Source organism: Acipenser ruthenus, unplaced genomic scaffold (assembly GCF_902713425.1).
Source record: "Acipenser ruthenus unplaced genomic scaffold, fAciRut3.2 maternal haplotype, whole genome shotgun sequence".
NCBI lineage: Eukaryota > Metazoa > Chordata > Actinopteri > Acipenseriformes > Acipenseridae > Acipenser > Acipenser ruthenus.
Window position 1 is genome coordinate 1 of NW_026707792.1, and position 5,585 is coordinate 5,585.

At 43.8% G+C, this 5,585-nt stretch overlaps 1 non-coding gene across 1 annotated transcript; it reads left to right on the forward strand.

The window, feature by feature from the left end:
* Positions 1–546: 546 nt before the first annotated feature.
* On the forward strand, positions 547–619 carry trnar-ucg (transfer RNA arginine (anticodon UCG)). The gene has a single exon. It is a non-coding gene; the product is annotated as a tRNA-Arg (tRNA).
* Positions 620–5,585: the final 4,966 nt, after the last annotated feature.

A 5,585-nucleotide genomic window follows, 5' to 3' on the forward strand; every position in this document is an offset into this window, starting at 1 on the left:
ACACACATCGAGAGATGAAACTGTTAAATAAAACAAGCATTACCAAGCATTGCACTGTATAGTACATATATAGTGTACAGTGCAATGCTTGGTAATGAAAAACCAACTGACCGCTAAAATGTAGAGTTAACTATCACATGGTAAGCGTGAACGACCGTGTGGCCTAATGGATGAGGCGTCTGACTTCGAATCAGAAGATTGTGGGTTCGAGTCCCTTCGGGGTCGACTTTTTATAAAAAGATCGATGTGTTATTTCATAAAGTTATTTTTAAAATAAATTACCAAATGACAGACGACACTGACGAAAAGAAAAAAATCTCTTTAGACAATATTGAACACCGGATCAAGCAGGGATACTGAGATATGATCATTTAAATCAATGCACATGTTTCTGTAGACTAAAATGTGATGTGTGCTGTACAGATCAAAATGGATTCATATCTGAAGCTTATTACCAGGGTGATGGACATGCAAACCATATATAGTGTACAGTGCAATGCTTGGTAATGAAAAACCAATTGACCGCATCACATGATAAGCACGAAAGACCGTGTGGCCTAATGGATAAGGCGTCTGACTTCGAATCAGAAGATTGAGGGTTCGAGTCCCATCGTGGTTGACTTTTTATAAAAAGTCAGACTCGAGCCTCAGCATACAGCGCAGATCAACGAAAACACAGAACGTTGCTTATAAAATCCACAGAATTAACGACCTTATACTACTTTCCAACTACGTTGAAAACATGCCTGTAGTCGAGGCATGTGTTATTTATTAAGTTATTTTTAAAATTACCAAATGACAGATGACACTGGCTAAAAAATAAAAATCTCTTTAGACAATATTGAACCCGGGGATACTGAGATATGATAATGGTGATGGGGTAAACACCGGAACGAGATAGAGCGGCCCAGAACGGTAGTTTAATGAATTCAATTGCTTTAAAAAACAGCATAAAAAATTTAGAGACATACAGACGTGCACAAATTTGTTGGCACCCCTCCACAAAAAATGAAGAATCCACAATTTTCTCTGAAATAACTTGAAACTGACAAAAGTAATTGGCATCCACCATTGTTTATTCCATATTTAATAGAAATCAGACTTTGTTTTTGATTTTTTATTCAACATAATATTGTAAATAATAAAACAAATGAACATGGCATGGACAAAAATGATGGGACAGCTAACCTAATATTTTGTTGCACAACCTTTAGAGGCAATCACTGCAATCAAACGTTTTCTGTAGCTCTCAATGAGACTTCTGCACCTGTTAACAGGTATTTTGACCCACTCTTCCGGAGCAAACTGCTCCAGCTGTCTCAGGTTTGATGGGTGCCTTCTCCAGACTGCAAGTTTCAGCTCTTTCCATAGATGTGCGATAGGATTCAGATCAGGACTCATAGAAGGCCACTTCAGAATAGTCCAATGTTTTGTTCTTATCCATTCTTGGGTGCTTTTAGCTGTGTGTTTTGGGTCATTATCATGTTGGAGGACCCATGACCTGCGACTGAGACAGAGCTTTCTGACACTGGGCAGTACGTTTCGCTCCAGAATGCCTCGATAGTCTTGAGATTTCATTGTGCCCTGCACAGATTCAAGGCACCCTGTGCTAGGCGCAGCAAAGCAGCCCCAAAACATAACCGAGCCTCCTCCATGTTTCACTGTAGGTATGGTGTTCTTTTCTTTGAAAGCTTCATTTTTTCGTCTGTGAACATAGAGCTGATGTGACTTGCCAAAAAGCTCCAGTTTTGACTCATCTGTCCAAAGGACATTCTCCCAGAAGGATTGTGGCTTGTCAATATGCATTTTAGCAAATTCCAGTCTGGCTTTTTTATGTTTTTCTGTCAAAAGTGGAGTCCTCCTGAGTCTTCTTCCATGGAGCCCACTTTCGCTCAAAAAGCGACGGATGGTGCGATCAGAAACTGACGTACCTTCACCTTGGAGTTCAGCTTGTATCTCTTTGGCAGTTATCCTTGGTTCTTTTTCTACCATTCGCACTATCCTTCTGTTCAGTCTGGGGTCGATTTTCCTCTTGCGGCCGCGCCCAGGGAGGTTGACTACAGTTCCATGGACCTTAAACTTTTTAATAATATTTGCAACTGTTGTCACAGGAACATCAAGCTGCTTGGAGATGGTCTTGTAGCCTTTGCCTTTACCATGCTTGTCTATTATTTTCTTTTTGATCTCCTCAGACAACTCTCTCCTTTGCTTTCTCTGGTCCATGTTCAGTGTGGTGCACACAATGATACCAAACAGCACAGTGACTACTTTTCTCCATTTAAATAGGCTGAATGACTGATTACAAGATTGGAGACATGTGTGATACTAATTAAAGAAACTAATTAGTTTGAAATATCACTATAATCCAATTATTTATTATCTTTTCTAAGGGGTACCAACAAATGTGTCCAGGCCATTTTAGAATATCTTTGTAGAATAAGCAATAATTCATCTCTTTTCACAGCTTCTTTGCTTTATTCTATGACATACCAAAGGCATGCAAGTATACATATAAAATACCTTTTAATTTCATCACTTTTGAGGAGGAATGAAGCATTATTTCAATGATTTGTAAGGGTACCAACAAATTTGAGCACGTCTGTATGAGGAGAATATTTTAAAATCCGATTAATAACTAGCTGTCACTTTACCCGTTCCGGGCCAGAACCCTCTTTATCACCCAAAATCTCCCGGAACGGAAAAAAAACCCACCGAACCGACCTTTAACTGCCCATTTTGTGCAATAAACAGCTGTATAGACAAAACCGCAAAAACTTTATATTTATTTTTGATGGCGCACATTGTAAGTGATATTCTGGAAGAGGAAACTCCCTTTTCAAAGCGCGTAGAAACAAGCAATCAGCAGCGACAGTGCTTCCCGGCAGCTTTTGTCGAAATTCTCTTTTTATATTTATTTTCTGTTAACATTAGTTTATGGATAATCTTGTTTGCTTTTAAACCAATTAAATTGTTACAAAAAAAGACTTTTCTATAGTCCATTCATTTTTAATTCCGTACATGGTCTTGTTGTACTAGTGCTCAAATATACACTACCTTTTTTCTTTCTATATTTACCCCAAACCTCGCTTCCTATAATTTTAGGAAATTACATGTCAGCACTGTGCTTGCATCCAGTGCGCGTCTGCCGATGAAAATATGTAGTGATGAATAAATAAAAAAATTCACTGGGCGTGAGCTGGGGGGGAAGGATAAGGCAGAATAAGCAGCAAGGAGCAGTTAGTAGGACAGAATGTGGTTACTGACTGAGGGCGACGCTGTCGCACATCCCAGGGGCAGAGGACCCAGCAATTGAAACAGGATAGAAAAGAGGTCACCGACTGGGGCCAACGCTGTCGACATCCCAGGGGCGGAGGACCCGGCAACCGAAAACAGGATAGAAAAGAGGTCACCGACTGGGGCCTACGCTGTCGACATCCCAGGGGCGGAGGACCCGGCAACCGAAAACACATATGAGGGTTATGACTTGGAAAGCCGCCCCTCGGGAGGAGATGAGAGAGGTACCCAGCATCTGAGGCTTCTGTAAGGGGCGCTCGTAAAACCCCTGATTGGCCGAGACATCACGCTGCCTGGGACCTGAAAATAAGGACAAAGCATTGAGGTTAGTATAGGACTCGGCACGAGTGACCACGTCCTGAAGAGAGGCAGAATAGAAGAGAGCCTCGAGTGAGATGAGCGCAGGAGCTGCGACAGGACAGAGTTTGGCCGGGGGTCCACTCTGACTCATGCGGTGAGAACCCCTGAATGTAAGGGAGGCAGCTGCCTAGCCCTGAGGTCGGGGAAGTGAGCCTCACTTGCCCCCCAAAGGATGGACCCCCGGCACCTCACGAAAACTCCCACACCGTGAGACAAACAAGACAGCACATGCCAACGCATAACATAAACAAAAGACCAGAATGACGAACCGGACGAACAGAGGGAGATTAGTAAATTTGTTAGTAGGATGCGACTATGTGTATACCTGCCGCTCAGTGGAGAGGAAAAAACCCCTTGAGGCAGATTAGGAGAAAACCTCTGGTGGCCCCGGCGAACAGGTAGCCCCCACTCCGGGCATGCTAGTGATTTTAAAATGGGCTGCAACTATATCGGAGGAGATGAATGAACGTAATAATCTACTGCGGAAGAGGACCAGCGGCCCATGGTCTTGATCAGACTGTGGTTGATGCTGGCTCTTGCAGCGGAGGTAGCTGCACCTATACGAAATGAATGGGGAGAATACAGCTGAGGAGGGAGGCCTGCTCTAGAAAGGAGGGTGGAGAAGTTGGCTGATTAGGAGATCTTCGTCGCTGCAGGGGAGCTTGAAGCTGAAGGAACTGTGAATTCTGAGCTTCTGAGGAAGCCGAAGAAGGCAGAGAAGCAGATGAGATACCTTGACGTTGAAAATAAGGGGCAGATAGGGGAATCTGCTTGACAGCTGAATTAACTGACCGCGCAGAAATGGATCCGTCTGGAGGTACACAACTAAATGATGGAGTAAATTAGAACTGTGGATTCTGAGCTCCTAAGGAGACCGAAGAGGGCTCAGATGCAGATGATCTCCATAGGTAGATCCTTGTATGGGGAGAAGTGGCGTTTCCGAAGAGTGGAATGAGCAAACTGAGAATGGTCATTGATGTGGACAGCGGGAAGGTGAGGCAGAAGGGAAGGCTCTTAAGAATCAGCTGTTAGGCAGATGGTCTCCATGAGGAGATCTTCGTAAGGGGACAAGCAAACTTTCCGAAGAGTAGAGATGAGTGAATGGAGAATGTCTGTTGATATGGGCAGGCGGGAAGGTGCAGCGGGGGGGGGGGGCTTTGAAGGTTCCGCAAAGAGTCAGACAAACTACTGGTATGGAGAGAATGGTGGGAAGAAAAAATCCCTAGCTGGACGATGAAAGTCATGATCTGGTTTGATTTGAATGAATAGGATGAATCCGATTCTGGCACTGAACGTTTAAAACACTGACCAAGCTGTACAATATGAAGCTGTCGAAGGAGGGAGAGAGCTGCAGATATGAAATGCTGAGCAGATTGAAGGAGGTTACTGAGAGTATGATTCAATCAAATGACAGCTGGTGAAGCTGGGGAATCGAGGGGGGGGGGGGGCACGCAGCAGACGGGACCAGTCGACGGAACTTGAATACTAAAAGTGGAGGCCGAAGGGGAGCTGGAACTGACAGTTGAGGTAGCAGCTGGAACCGACGAACGTGTGTAAATCGACTGCTGGGGAAGCTCAGCACGCTTTGTGTTCCATTTTCTGGAATGGAGGGCAGAGATGAGATGTTGACTATCCTATGTGTCAGTTAATACGGGATCGATCTGCGGTCTGCTACTATCATGTCTGCTTGAAATGGAAAAGGTGAACTCACATTGAGAGACTGGGTTTCACAACTCCAGTTATTCTCCTAGAGTGGAACTCCTTAACTCATAAACAAGACAGATTTACAGTCTCACCGCGTCTCTCACCATGTATTAATGCTGTAATATTTGAGAGGATGTGTGGACATATGAATAGATTGCTGAGAAAGACAAGCACCTCGTATTTTTGATTAGATGGGGATTAGCATTAGCCTTGACTGCGGAATGCTT